Source organism: Ictidomys tridecemlineatus, chromosome 13, assembly GCF_052094955.1.
Source record: "Ictidomys tridecemlineatus isolate mIctTri1 chromosome 13, mIctTri1.hap1, whole genome shotgun sequence".
Lineage (NCBI taxonomy): Eukaryota > Metazoa > Chordata > Mammalia > Rodentia > Sciuridae > Ictidomys > Ictidomys tridecemlineatus.
In genome coordinates this window covers 27,830,767-27,846,574 of record NC_135489.1, presented here as the reverse complement: position 1 = coordinate 27,846,574, position 15,808 = coordinate 27,830,767, and the positions used below count along the sequence as shown (strand labels likewise).

Sequence of the window (15,808 nt, the reverse complement as noted above, 5' to 3'; positions counted from 1 at the left end):
GTGTATGATAGTATACTTTTAGTATTGCTTTATGAGGTTCTTGAAAGAATTTAGTGCCATAAGCTGATCCCTGAAGATCATTTCGTAGGCTTTGGGGATTCCTAGCATCTCTGATGTTGCCTGAGACTTGGCATGACCTCATTTGCCAGAATGGAGGAAGGGAAGGAGGAAGGAAGGAAGGAAGGAACGAAGGAAGTAAACTTCAGTGAAACAAGATACACAGTATAATTAGCAATGTTCATAGCAGTGTACAGACAGCATAGTCTCTATTGATTTCTTGATCAGCCAGTTTGAGAAATGAAGATCTTTGGATAAAGTCCACTTGAGATCAAAAAAATTTTAGAGGAAGATCAAGATGGTAGTTATTAGCTTGAATGCCTACACTCTGATGCTGTTCAGGCAGGATAGGAAGCCTGACTCCTGCCTTCATGGTGAGTTACAGAAGACCTTGGTAGCTGTGGTAACCATGTCCTTGTGTGTCAGGGCTGCCTCTATGGTAGCAGATAGGGTGATAGCAACTTTCTATTAAGGGATTCTTGAGAGGGTCATGGATGGCTAAGATAGAAGATCGGACTTGCCATGATTTGGAGCTACATTTCAATTTTATTTCTCCCTCGTTTTGCCTTTATAATCCTGGGGGACTTTATTTAGTTTGAGCCTCAGTATGTTCAAGTAGACACTGGGAAAAAAAAATAATACTGTCCTGAACTGATAGTGTGAAGATTCAGAGGAATGATGAAATAAACTATCTAAGTCAAGAACATTCAAAAGTAGGTCCTGAAAAATCATCACTATTTTTCACATAATTGCCTGGAGTTCAGGGTTGGCTTTCTGGAGGAGATACTTCCTTTTTTACCTGAAGCTTATAAAAGTGTGACTACCTGCAACTACAAGGTTCAGTTATCTTTGGGTCCAGCTTAGCTTTATCCCTTTTAGATGGCCACCTGTAATTGTGATTAATTGCTCCCGATTTGGCCCAGGGGACCCAGATTCTCTGCCAAATTGGCTATCCTGAACAGAGCTTTTGACTCCAGTGCTCAGACACTCTCTGAAGCAGGCACCTCTGACTTTTCCATTCTCTGCTGCTGAGTGAACCTAGGGGTGTAAATCAATTTCCTGGGATTCACCAAGGGGATGAATTAGAAAGCTTTGATACTCGTCTCGCAGCCAAGTGAGCAGATCATCTGGTCAGTTCTAAGCAGAATTTCAGTAAATGATGAGAAAAGGGAGACAAGAGTGGATATCCCCCTAGCATCCAGCTTTGCTTGGCATGTGTTCAATGAGGGAGACCTCCTTTATTGGCTTTTTACTGACTTTGGAAACAGCCCACAGATGCTTGCAATGTGATTTCTTAATATTATTCAAAGGAAAAGACCTACAGCTCAGATTGTGCTCCCGAGAAGAGAAGCAACATCTCTTTAGCTCTTTTCTTTCCTGGTACATTAGTTGTGCTTTCTTAAGCATGCTGCTTGCTGAACTTGAGATGAAAACAGCAAACATCACTCTCTGCATAAATGACAAAGAAATGAAGAGAAAGCATCTTTCCTGTGAGTAACTCGTAGCAAGGACTAAAGGCAATGATCTTTAAAGAAGATCTGGACACGTGTTCAACTCCCTTTTCTAAGAGACGACAACTGTAGCATTTTTAAGGTGGTGAACTGGTTGCCTCTCTTTCCCCAAGGAAACTCTTCTCTCACTGGCAATGGCTGGCTCACCTATAGAGAGGTCTCTTAAGATGTGAATTTTCAAAATTTCAATTTTACAAAGCTTTAAATCCAGTGAATCTTAAGAGAGAAGTTTAATATAAACCACCCACAAAAGTTGTGCCGCTGTGGATACAGTGATTTGGATGGTGTCTGGAACTCTTCTGTCCCACTTTAAAATTCCCCAGGGCTCCCTGGGACACAGTTGGAAAATCAGTTCTATAGGTTTCTCCTGCCTGGTTCATTTCAAAATGTTGGGAGCTGCCGAAGTCTGGCTTGGCACAAATCAGGAGCCACTTGTCAAAAAGAAACTAACTTTATTTTTAGAACTACAAACGCCAAACAAAACAGCTCCAGGGAAAAACCCTCAGAGCCCAACTGCCACCACCGGCTTCCACAAGCCTCTCTCCCCCACACCAGCCTCTCAACCTCCCACAATCCTCCTCCTCTTGAGGCCGATTGGCTGGGTTGCGTGGGCAGAGCCAAAGAAGTCACCCAATGAGCAGCTCCGTGGAGGAGCCAATCAGCTAGATGTTGCTGGGGCAGCTGTGAGCCAATCATCAGCTGGCAGTCTGAAGGGCAGGGAAACAGCCCAATGAACATCACCGCAGAGGAGCCAATCAGCTAGATGTTGCTGGGGCAGTCTGAAGCTTGCTGGCAGCTGGAAGTTTGCTGGGGCCCCTTTGGCTGTGGCTCTCAACATCTCCCCCTCTCTGTTTAAACAACAAGCATGTGGCTTATGGACCGTGCCTGCCTTAGGTTGTCCAATACATATGGTCCTTACCCGTCTTCGGATGAGCTGACCTCAGGGCGTCAGCCTCCTGTCTTAGGTTGGTACCATTGTAATTGGATCTTACCCGTCATTGACTACCGGTCCAGTACAGCCACACCTGTGGAGAGGTCTCAGCGGGGGGGGGGGGTGAGGTTCTTTGCCTCACCTCTGTTGACCCCCAAATTTTAGCTGAATGATCATGACAAGCAGAAGGGAGGAAGATATACCAAGTCAATTGACGGCTCCTTTTGGGAAAATTGTACCACCGATGATATCATCAGCAAAAATACCCCAACACTACCACAAGTCGCTGCACCAACAGATAGTTCACAATGCATACAAATGACACATAGTTCTGTAAGCAGTTCAGTGCAAGTTCTGTAAGCAGTTCAGTGATGGCTATTGCAGAAACTGTAGATTAGTTTTACCTTTGTCTTCACCGGCACAGGGATGAAGATAGGAATTCTGGCAATAATGACTAAAGAAAAAATTAGGTAACATTCCAGAAGACACTAAAAGAAAACAATTTTCTTAACAATTTATATTATCTTCATCGGCACTGGGATGAAGATAGAAATTCTGGCAATAATGGCTAAAGAAAAAATTAGGTAACATTCCAGAAGGCACTAAAAGAAAACAATTTTCTTAAAAGAAAACAATTTTCTTAACAATTTATATTATAGTGAAGAGAATTATTAAATATAATGAAAACTAAAGGTGAGAGTAAACAAACAGATCTGTTAACCTCCTTTTTGTTTACATATTAAAACAATTCTTAACAGTTATTTACCCAATTTAAATTAAACCATTTAAATCACGTGAATAAAAAAAAAAATATTTGGATCCATCTTTTCATGAGCGCTCATCATATATGATATATAGAAATATGTACATTGGACATACGTACATTCAAACATATAACACAAAACACAAGTGTGCACACATAATATAATACATACAACACATAACACAATAGTAAAGGCCTTATAACTTTTTACAGGTAAAATCTCTATTGCAATGTTTAAAAACTCTATAGTCAAAAAAAAATAGAACTGATCAGCAAAACATTAACCTAGGTCTGTATGAGCTCAAAAAAATAAAATAGAACTTCATGATATGGGAAAGGGCAATAATAAAATAGATATTGAAAAAAGCATCCTGGTTCTGTCGCAGATGTAAGGATAGCCAAATTGGAGTTTTGGATATCAGCTATTATGGATTTGAGCTAAATCATCTTCTTTTTGGTCTGCAGAAATCGCTTTAGTTAATCTCTCTGGAATCCAAATCGGCTGCTGTTCTCCCTGTGGAAACACAAAAACAGACCCCCGACTCCAGACAATCACTGGGTCAGGATTTTAGTTAATCTCTCCGGAATCCAAATCAGCTGCTGTTCTCCCTGTGGAAACACACAAACAGGCCCCCGACTCCAGACAATCACTGGGTCAGAACCTTGGTTAATCTCTCTGGAATCCAAATCGGCTGCTGTTCTTCCTGTGGAAACACACAAACAGACCCCCGATTCCAGACAATTACTGGGTCAGGACCTTTCCATTGTCCTGTTAGAATATCTTTCCAAAGTACCTTGGGCTTATGTACATTTTTTGGACACATATGCCTTTCTGCAGCACTAAGTCCTGATGAATCCAAATTTAAAAAGTTTAGAGTAAAAAGAGTTATTTTAAGTTTATCTTTGGGGAATATATACCCCTTCCCAATTCCGTCTTTTTGCTTTAATAAGTACATTTTAATAGTTTGATGAGCTCTTTCAACTATGCCTTGACCCTGTGGATTGTATGGGATTCCTGTTATATGAGTAATGCCAAATGATGAGCAAAATTGTTTAAAAGAAGTAGACGTATAACCAGGGGCATTATCTGTTTTTAACTGTTTTGGAATGCCCACAGTGGCAAAATTTTGTAAGCAATGAGCTATAACATCTTTAGTTTTTTCGCCGGCATGAAGGGAGCCCATCAAAAATCCAGAAGAAGTATCAACTGTAACATGCAAATATTTTAATTTTCCAAATTCTGGCAAGTGTGTGACGTCCATCTGCCAAATATGGTTAGGCATCAATCCTCTAGGATTGACTCCAAGATTAACTTGTGGTAAAAAGGTCACACAATTTTGACATTGTTTTATTATTTGTCTAGCTTGTTCCTTAGTTATTTTAAAACGCTTTTGTAAAGTATTAGCATTGACATGGAATCTTTCATGAAAATTTATAGCTTCTTCTAGTACAGAGAAAATATGTATGTCACGTGTAGTTTTATCTGCTAAATCATTGCCTAAACTAAGGGCTCCAGGCAATCCTGTATGTGCCCTGATATGTCCTATAAAGAATGGATCTTTTCTGTCCCAGATTAAACTTTGTATAGTGGAAAACAAAGAGAAAACAGTAGAAGAAGGGGAAATTCTACCAGCATCTTCAAGGGATACTATAGCATTAACTATATACTGGCTATCAGAAAATAAATTAAATACAGAATCTTTAAACATCACAAAAGTTTGTAATACTGCATTAAGCTCTACTTTTTGAGCTGATTGTTTGGGTACTAAAAATGTAAAAGTTTGATCAGGTGTAACTATTGCTGCTGTACCATTATTTGACCCATCAGTGAATATATTTGGAGCATTCATGATAGGTGTTTTTCTTGTCATTTTTGGAAAAATTACAGGATGCAATGACCAAAAAGACAATAAAGGATTAGATGGTAAGTGGTTATCAAATGAAACATTAGATTTGCACATTATTATTGCCCAAGTATTTAACTCATTAGCTAATTCATCAATTTGATTCATAGTATATGGAGTAATAATTTTATGGGGAGAAATTCCAAACACTGCCTTTGCTGTTTTTATTCCTTTGAGTATTAATTGTCCTACAGCCTCAGGATACCTAGTAAGAATAGTGTTAGGAGAATAAGATAAATGTATCCATAATAATGGACCTTCTTGCCAAAATACTCCTGTAGGAATATTTTTTGTTGGTAGTACAATAAATAATAAAGGCAAACTTATATCAATTCTATCCAAATGCATATTTTCCATATATGTTTCAATGATTTTTAATGCCTTTCTTGCTTCAGGCGTTAACATTCGGGGTGAATTTGGATCTGATGGACCTTTTAGGATATCAAATAAAGGTCCCAATTCTCCTGTTGGAATACCTAGATAAGGCCTTATCCAATTTATGTCTCCTAATAACTTTTGAAAGTCATTAAGTGATTTGAGTTGATCTACTCGTATTTGAATTTTTGGTGGACGGACCATGGTTGAGGATAATAGAACTCCTAAATAATTAATTGGAAAATTTAATTGTACTTTATCTATTGCTATCTCTAGATTATAATTTTTTAATAAGTTTGTAAGTGTGGCATAACATTCTAGCAATGTGTTTTTAGCTTTGTGTGCTAATAATACATCATCCATATAATGAAATATTTGTAGTTCAGGATTTTGATTTCTAAGTGGCTGGATTACTTTGTTAACATAAATTTGACACATAGTTGGACTGTTAGCCATCCCTTGAGGGAGTACTTTCCATTCATATCTCTGATCAGGACCTTCATGATTTAGTGCAGGGATAGTAAATGCAAAACGTGGACTATCCTCAGGATGAATTGGAATTGAAAAAAAACAATCTTTAATATCTATAACTAAAACATACCAGGTTTTTGGCAAAGCAGACAATTGAGGAATCCCCGATTGAGCAGGTCCCATAATGACCATTTCATTGTTAATGGCTCTTAAATCTTGCAGTAATCTCCATTTACCAGATTTCTTTTTGATGACAAAAATGGGAGTATTATGGGGAGATACAGAAGGTTGTATATGTCCTTCCGCTAATTGTTGTTTGACCAGATCATGGGCTACTTGTGTCTTTTCTTTAGTCAAGGGCCACTGAGGAACCCATACTGGCCTTTCTGATTTCCATGTAATTTTTATTGTCTCAGTGGCCCTTTGTGAAAATCCAACCCATGTCTGTTTGTTCCTTGATCTATTTGTATTGGTGCTGCTATACATTGTTCTTGTCTTTCTAATCTTTTTCCTTTCCTAAAACCTTGTCTAGCCATAATAGTGGGTGCATTTTGATTGATATTATTTGTTAATGTCAAACCTAATTGATCTAAGACATCTCGTCCCCATAAATTTACGGGAAGATAATCCAATACATATGGCTGTATAGTTCCTTCACATCCTTCAGGATCCTTCCAATCTAATAGCATTGCACTTCTATCGGGATTAGTCGCCACTCCTAGGCCTCGAAGCGATTGAGTGGCTTGTTGTAATGGCCAATGTTTTGGCCATTCTTGACGAGAGATGATGCTAAGATCTGCACCTGTATCCAATAGCCCATTAAATTCATGTCCTTGAATATTTAGTTTTAGCATGGGGCGAGAATCTAAATTTAAAGAAAGCATAGCCCAATCTACACCTGTGGAGCCTAATCCCTTGGAACCTCTTTCTACAACATGACTGGAAAATTTATCATGTAGGCTTGGTATTATTAGTAACTGTGCTATTCTATCTCCTGGTGAAATTACTGATATACCCTTTGGAGAACTGGCTATAATTTTTATTTCACCTTCATAATTGGAATCAATTACCCCAGGACTTATCAAAAGTCCTTTTAGAGTAGAAGAGCTGCGTCCCAATAATAAGCCTACTGTTCCTTTGGGAAGAGGTCCTTTTACCCCTGTGGGAATGATTTGAACTCCCATCTCTGGAGTTAGTACTGATTTGGTGGAGGCGCAGATGTCCAACCCTGCGCTCCCTCTGGTTTGTCTGATGAGGGATCTGATGTGCTGGGCACTACCCTGATGGGGTTGCTGGGGTTGCTGGGTTCCTCCAGTGCTCCGTATATTTGTGGTTTGGGGCCCCGGAGCATTGGGGCCCCCTGTCCATTTTTTGGCAACGGAGCCTGATGCCTTTGTCCACGATATTGTGGATAAACACCTTGTCCTTGTTCGTTTTTTGATAATGGAGTACCCTCTATGGCGGTTTGAGGACGGTATTCATTAGCCCAATATAATGGAGTACCCTCTATGGTGGTTTGAGAACGGCATTCATTAGCCCAATGTCTCCCTCTACGGCATCGTGGACAAATACCCGGTATTCTACTTGTTTGATACCTAGTTTTGTTAAACCCTCCTCCTATGGGGCAATTCCTTTTAAAATGTCCTGTTTGTTGACAATTGTAGCATGTTCTTGGCCTGGCATCTAAAGCCTGTTTTACTGCAGCTGCCACAATTTGCCCTTGTTCATTAATGTCTCTGGCATCCAAAACCTGTTTTACTGCAGCTGCCACAATTTGCCCTTGTTCATTAATGTCTCTGGCATCTAAAGCCTGTTTTACTGCAGCTGCCACAATTTGCCCTTGTTCATTAATGTCTCTGGCATCTAAAGCTTGTTTTACTGCAGCTGCCACAATTTGCCCTTGTTCATTAATGTCTCTACATAATTTAATATATGTGTTTAAATCTTCCTGTTTCCATGGTCTAATGATATCTCTACACCAACGATTCGCTTGGTCATAAGCCAGTTGTTTTATAAATGGCATTGCTTGTTCTGTATTCCCAAAAACTCTGGTAGCTGTTTGAATAAGCCTATCTACAAATTCAGCGTAAGGTTCATTAGCTCCTTGTATTATCTTAGATAATTGACCTTGTAAACCTCCAGGTTCTTGTAAAGACTTCCATGCCCTAACTGCATCTACAGCAATTTGTAAATATACACCAGGATCATATGCAAGTTGTTGCTGCCGATCCTCATAAGGTCCCTTTCCTAACAACATATCTAGATTTCTCTGAGGATAACCAGCTGCTGCATTTCGACTAGCCGTCTCCTTGCAAAATTCCTCATTGGCAACCTTCCATAACAGGTATTGTCCTCCATTTAGCACAGCTTTACACAAACTAGCCCAATCTGCTGGCGTCATGCTTAAGTTGGTAATGGATTCGACCAAGCTTACAGTGAAGGGTGCTTGAGGACCATAGGTTGCTACAGCCTCTTTTAGCTCCTTCACTGATTTGAAATTTAAACCCTGGTAAGTTCGCTGCCCTCCTACCTCAAATACAGGGCATACTTGAGATCCTGTCTCAGGATCCAAACTATCAACTGCGGGGGTTGGGAGTCTCTTAGCATATGGAGGTGGTGCTGTTGATTGAACACTTATGCCCTCTGGTGATAGAATGCTATTAGTAGCAGTCTCCTGTAGAGGCGGTGCTGTTGGTTGGACACTTACGCTCTCTAATAAAAGGGTCTTATTAGCAGTCTCCTGTTTTAAATTTTCCCCTGATAGATTTTTCTGCTCTAAACTTTCTTCCTCTGTCTCACTATCTCGAAAGACCTTCTCTTTCACTTGAATCTTTTCCTCTTTCTGACTAACTTGAGAGACTTCCTCTTCTACTTGAATCAATATGTCTTCTTCTTCCTCTACCTCTGTCTGAACTGAAGGCTTTGGACTAAGCAAACTAGATACCAACGTCCACAATGACAATGTGCCAACTGGCAGAGTCCCTGGGTTGTTCTTTTCTATTCTTTTTAAATCTTCACCATGATGGTTCCATTGTGATATATCTAACAGCTCCTCCTTAAAAAGCCATGGGCTATATTCTTGTATTACATCAACGTATGCCCTGACTGCTCTTGATTTTACTGGGAAGCTTCCTTCCTCTAACAATTTACTTAACACTCTTTCGGTTTGTTTTTTACTAATTGCTGATCCCGTATTTCTACTATAATACAACCCAACAAGATGACGCCAAACAAAACCGAGACAGAATCCAATAAAAAGGGAACCACACAAAATCATTATAACAGCCTTTCTATCCTCCTGACATATGCATCCGTCCTTTCTCCCTATCTGTTCCTCAAACGCAAATAGTTTTTCCTCAGATGTGAGTGGTTTTTCTTCCCTCTTACTCATCTCCAGGGACAGGAAAGTTAAAACAAAAACGAAGCAAAACAAAAGAGGAGACTTAGAATGGCTCCCCATCCTCTCGCCCTGCCCTCAGGGGCGAGCAGTTTACTTACCCTCAGTTGCTCCCCGTGCGAGCCACCAAATGCCGAAGTCTGGCTTGGCACAAATCAGGAGCCACTTGTCAAAAAGAAACTAACTTTATTTTTAGAACTACAAACGCCAAACAAAACAGCTCCAGGGAAAAACCCTCAGAGCCCAACTGCCACCACCGGCTTCCACAAGCCTCTCTCCCCCACACCAGCCTCTCAACCTCCCACAATCCTCCTCCTCTTGAGGCCGATTGGCTGGGTTGCGTGGGCAGAGCCAAAGAAGTCACCCAATGAGCAGCTCCGTGGAGGAGCCAATCAGCTAGATGTTGCTGGGGCAGCTGTGAGCCAATCATCAGCTGGCAGTCTGAAGGGCAGGGAAACAGCCCAATGAACATCACCGCAGAGGAGCCAATCAGCTAGATGTTGCTGGGGCAGTCTGAAGCTTGCTGGCAGCTGGAAGTTTGCTGGGGCCCCTTTGGCTGTGGCTCTCAACAGGGAGCATCATGGGAAAACCTGATAAAACCTCCAACAATAATTTCAAAAGTAGCTCACATGAGTTAACCAACAGACCAAAATGCAATGAACCACCTATGGGAAATGAATCCTCTGAGATTTCTTAAGCCAAATTTACTGAAATGCCTATGATCTGGTGATTTTAACATTCGTATCACCAGTTTATACCAGGTTTACCATAACTCCCCCCACCCCCAACAGCATACAAGATGCCTGCTGTGGAGTCATTTTCTCAGTCTGAGGAACAATGCATTTGAAAAGAATTACACTGTACAAAAAGGGCCAGATGCATTTTGTAGGCTCATCAGGTCCGAATGACATAAAACAAGATAATCATCTCAGTGGGTTCTAGACTAGGGTATCCAGAGGCCTTTTCTTTCATTAGGTCTTGGTAGTTACAGCTCCTGAGCAAAGCAGGGGATTAAAGACATTCCCACCCAGAAGATGAAGTAGCTGTGCCTTGGACAGCAATCAAATATACACACCACTGTAAGAGCATGGGTGACGTTATCAGGGTTGCACAAGGATCTTTAAAAAAAAAGACAAAAGGTAAAACCTCTTTTGGCTCCATCTCTAGGGGAATTTGTTACAGATCTCACCTGTAAATATTAGAACCCCATCATTCAAAAAACAATAAAAGACAAATAGATGCGATCGAGACCAGGCTTGCTTGGAGTTATACACAAAGTTCCTATTAGTCATCCTCATGGCTCTTTGGAAAGGGAGCCTGAAGTTTGTGCTGGAGCTGTCAGTAGTTTCAGGTTTAACCTTTAGAACTCCACGAGACTGAAAGGATTTAGCAAAAAGACACAGCCCAGCTAAAATGGCAACATCAAGTATGTGACTCTCTTCTGAGTATAGTGGGAAGTCAGCTCCTTGGCCTCTGTACTACCCAGCCCATATGCCTTGGCAGTTAGAACAAATGCCCTTTGAATTGGAAGATTGTTTACCTTCAGCTCAGAGGTGGATTTGACTTCTGCCTCACTGGAGGCTGAACTCATGTAGCCATCTGTCCAAATTCCTACTTGTAAACCAGTACTGGAGCCACGGTACAGAACCATCTCATTGTCCTCAACTCTGAGTCTTCAGAGTCATATTTCCAGAATGTGTAGACAAGCTTGCGGAGGAAAGCATTTTCAAGGGACAGTGGTGGAAAAGAGGGGAGAGAGGAAACTAGATAGTGCCCCCTCCATCTCTTTTTCATTCCTGAAATGAAAGGGACACTTTGAGATGCTGGAAGGGTGGGACAAGAGAGAGCACAGAGTTCATTCAATAGGTGGCAAAAAAAAAAAAAGAGATTTGAATAGGTTAAATGATCCTTTCAAATATGCCATAGTGAGTTGCAGCAGAACCAGGGCTAGGATACAAGTTTTCTCCCTCCCAGGGTCTAATGCTCTTTTGTGTGACCATGTTCCATTTGTCATCCTATGTTGAGTAGCAGCCTGCTGGTTCCATTTAACCCCCCTGTTCCAATGTCCTGCTTCCTTCTGTGGTCCAGGGCCTGTTGTGTTGACTTCTTCTCTCTCTTGATACCTGACATACTTGGAATTCTTCCTACCCCTCCATAATCCTTCAATCTCCAGCCCTATGACATCTGAAACATTCTTTTGGTTATACCTGTGTGGTTGGATTCATTTCTCCAGAATTTCCATTAGATAAATTATTTAATCTTTCCGGTCCTCAGTTTCCTCTAGAGTGAGTCTAGTTAAAACTGTAGCACCCTCAAACACACATATTAATGGGTGCTTGTCTTGGCTTGCTGGGGCATTGGCCTTTACATGGGCTGCTGCAGATGTTTCTGTGAGTTGAGGGGTTGGAGCAGGATGGAGTCAGCTTCTCTTCTATACCCAAAATAAGAAGCAAGTGACGCTTCCCAAAATAAAGAGGAAATAGAAGACCCCTTCCCTCAGAACAGGAAAGGGAAAGGAGGACAGATTGAAAGGAGAGAAGGTGAGGTTGAAGGCTCACTTAATGAAAGGATGGTATCTTTGAAGGAAATTTTGAACTTGGCTCATTTGTTGTCTTTGTTCCTTTATTTTTCTACTTAACTGCCTATGGATGCATGCATCCATCCATCCATCCATTCACATGCTAGCATCTCTAACCCATAAGAGATGAAATATCTGGGAAGAGCAGATGATCTGAAGGGTCCCAGAGCCACCAGGCTTCTGTTTGTCTCATTGTGTGTCAGTCAGTCTGTGTTCCTCCTAGCCAGATGTCCATCATGACCTCTGTCCTTCCCCACTTCTGTGTCCGTGACCCGCTTCCCAGATGCAAATGTCCTGGGTCATCCTGAAGGATGGGTGAGGATCTTCTGGGCCCTATCCTATGATGGTGTGGTGCATATTTTTGATAGAGGGCCAGAAGAGGGGAATGATGTCCCTGGGAACAAGAGAGAGAGTAACATGGCACAGATCCTTCAGAGGGAGGAAACTTTAGAAGCTATGGAGTTTGCAAGCAGGAGCATGGCTATTTGAGTGGACCATCCTAGGCCCACTGTGGTCATGGAGTGGCTGGAGCTGTCCTGTGGGAGAATTTTGGTGAGGGAAGCAAAGGGAGAATCCTATTTAGATAGCAGAGAAGGAGGACAAGAGAACAAAATGCCTCTGCTTGGGAAACTGAAGGGATTTCTCTTCTCAGCCCCTGAAGCTCCCTTACCTCCTGTCATCTTCCCCTTGCAGCCCTTTCTTTGAGCATAGATAGATTCCCCCTCAAAAAAAAAAACCAAAACAAAAACCTGTAAGCCAAGAGAAACTACATCTCTTCAAAAACAGAAGGCAGGGTCATTCTAATATTTGAACACGGACTGTTCCAGAGAGCAGGAGGACGTGTCAGGAATGAGATTGGTCTGAGCAGGGCCCCAGGAACACTGCCCTCCTCTACCAGGGAGATGAAAGAATTTTCTCCTTCCTTTGCCTTTTAAATGTAATTCTGTCTGCCCTTCTCTCTCCTCAGCCCTCTAGCTGGGAGTGGTGCAGACAGTAGCCACCTTGGGAAAGGCAGGATCCTTTTCATTTACTGCAGCCTGATTAAAGTCCCTAGAGCCATGGTGGATTTCATTTTCCTCCTGCTTTCTGTCTGCCTGTCATCAGTTCCTCCCCACACAGCGAGGCTGCCATGGCCACTGCTTCCCAGTGGGACTGAATGGAATAGGGTGCCAGAAGGGTTGACAGTGGGGAAGGGTCTTGTCCTGGGCTTTTGTAGGCAATGGCTTTAGTGAAAAACAGGTTTACCTCTTCTTGCCTGCCTCAGTTTCCCCTGAATTCCTGAATGTTCCCACCTGACCTTCAGTATAAAGTCAGCAGCTGATTGGCATATAACTGGACAAAATGATCAGTCCCATCCATCCCTCAGACTAAAAACAGAGGATGCCATGCCAGGTCCACTTAATCAAGCTACCTTTGATTAGAGGAGACGTCCTCAGATGGCCTGGGGGTTAAGAGAGTCGTGCAGGCATCTGTGAACTAGCAATGTGATCTTGGGTATGTCCCTTAGCTTTTTTTTTTCTACAAAGTAAGAGTTTTCAAAACTTGCTTTGGTTGTAGGACATTTGTCTTCCAAGAAAGTTGCATTCAACAGACAGGGAGAGGCAGAGTCATTCCGGTTGAAGGGAGGGAGGGGACCAGTGGGGCTGCCACTGTCAGGATCACATTCTGTCACCCCAGATCCCGTACAAGTGACTGCTGATTCCTCTGAGGACACAGTGATATCCTCTTCCTCCTCGGGAACTGGCAACTGTCTTTTTCAGGCCTTGGCACCAAAGAGTCCAGATTTAGGTGGTCTGTGATTTTGAAACAGAGGTAGGCTTTCTTGTCCTATACTTCTCATCAAAACCTGAGCACTTTTTCCTGGGTGCAGAATGTGTGGTCTTCTAAGAAATCACCCACTTTGGGGAATGCTCACAGTGCAGGGGTTGTATTTCTGCCCAAGAACTTGCATTTGGTCACAGCTTAGTTAGAGCTTGGCAGGCAGGGAGTTTGTGGCTTGACGGTGAGGAAAGACAGGTTTCTTCATACACACAGAGGGCAGGTGACAAGGTTTGCCTTTGGCTGCTTGCAGGTCAACTGCCACTGTCAATGCCCACTAGACTGTGAATAACATATTCAGAATCTGCAAGGTGAGAGAATGGAGATGTCACTCAGTGGTAGCGCCCTTTGCCCAGCATGTGCAAGACAGTGCTTGGGTCCTATCCCCAGCACTGGGGAAAAAAAAAAAAGGAAAAGAATCAGAAGGTCCAAGATAAGGGAGTGCAGGAGTTTTAGAAATTTCTTGATTACTATCTCTGATGCCACCTCCCTGAACCCTCCCACTCAGCCTCAGAGGAACCAGCGCAGCTGAGCTGGGGATGGATGGGCCCATTCATCCTGCCCCTGTCTCATCTGCAGGAAAGGGAGAGCCCTCACTGTGCCTGGTGGTGCATTCATTCCCGGTTCAGCCTCTTTCACTTGCATACAGTTCTTGCTTAAATGTAACCTCTGACTTCTACACACTGAAGTATAAGCCAATATTCTCTCATAAAACCGGTAGCGGGTCGAGAAGTGCAGGCTTGCCATCGTGGGAGCTGATTAATTCATTCAAATATTGGAGTGGCTCCTTCACGCAGGAAACGCGCCTGGTGCTGAGTGCCATTTCCTTTTGTCAGCTTGAAGGAGGCCTTAAGCTGCCTCTCACACTTCTGTTCTCCACGCTCAGCAATTTACTCGTTCTCGCCCTCACCTCGGGGTTGACAATATTCTCCGTTTTTTTCCTTTTAAGTTATTTGACCAACAGGTTATTTAGTGACTAAGTGTATGTCCAGAAGATAATATGCCAACCGTATTCTGGTTAGAAATGGTCTTGATGGGCATATTCTTGTTAGGCGAATAAAGAAAAGAATAAGATCCATACCAGAGCACAGAATGGAAATTTCAAGAAATAAGAATTAAACTGTACACATGGGATGCCTTCCTGAGAGAGGGAACAAGAGGATCTAAGTTTACCTGGGAGAGTGGAATAAACCTTAACTTTGAGTCAGAGACATAATGAGTCATAACCAAAGATGCTGGATCTCCAGTTCCAATCAAGCACATGGATCTGGTCTTTTCTCAATCCCAAAACCACTGACATGAGGAAATAGTGCATATTTTAAGATGCTTTGAACACACTTGTGGTTTATTTTTAGTGGCAGGATCTCAGGACTAGGATAAATGTACATTTTTTGGTCTCCTGCCTCCTGCTTACCTGGGGAGCCCTGTTGGAGGTGCTGGAAGGGTTTCTGCTAGCTACTCCTCACAGGGCCGGAGGATTTGGGCTGATTCCTATGTGCAAACACGTGTTGCTGGCTGTGTCTTGCAAAGTTTACTCCCTTGCCCATACCCAGCCCCACCGGCATTTGGCCCTCCTCCCGCTATGCCCAGTTCAGATCAGAGGCTTAGGTTGTACTGATAAATTCAGAAGGGTGGATGATCATCACCAACTAAGTAAGAGTGTCTGGAGGAAGGGTTGGCTAAGGGTTATTCACCAGAACACAAGCTTCATGTTACTGCCTGTGGCTCATGTGACTAACACTCTAGCACTCATCTTTTTCCTATGCCACAGCCCCTCAACAAATGGTCTCCGATGTGCTATAATTTAGAGTCATCTTATCATAGATGAAAGAGACTGAACTTTGAGAAAGTGTAGTTTGGGATTAAAATCCTAAATACACGTACTAACATGAGACCTAGCAAATGTTACTTAATTTGCTAAGTCTTGATTATCCCCATCCATGAAGTGGAAGTACTTTCTGTCTCATGAAGGGGTTGTGAAAATTGAAAAAGAAAAATTATAT

The 15,808-nt window shown here is 42.2% G+C and overlaps 1 protein-coding gene and 1 long non-coding RNA gene across 5 annotated transcripts in view; one reads left to right on the top strand and one right to left on the bottom strand.

Moving 5' to 3' along the window:
* The window catches only part of Setbp1 (SET binding protein 1), a 364,342-nt gene that overhangs the window by 169,400 nt on the left and 179,134 nt on the right, over positions 1 to 15,808 (top strand). The gene's annotated exons all lie outside the window — the stretch shown is intronic.
* Positions 2,001 to 9,979, bottom strand: LOC144369803 (uncharacterized). The gene is made up of 2 exons (XR_013429583.1): positions 9,511 to 9,979; positions 2,001 to 3,776 (listed from the first exon to the last, which is right to left on the bottom strand). It is a non-coding gene; the product is annotated as an uncharacterized LOC144369803 (long non-coding RNA).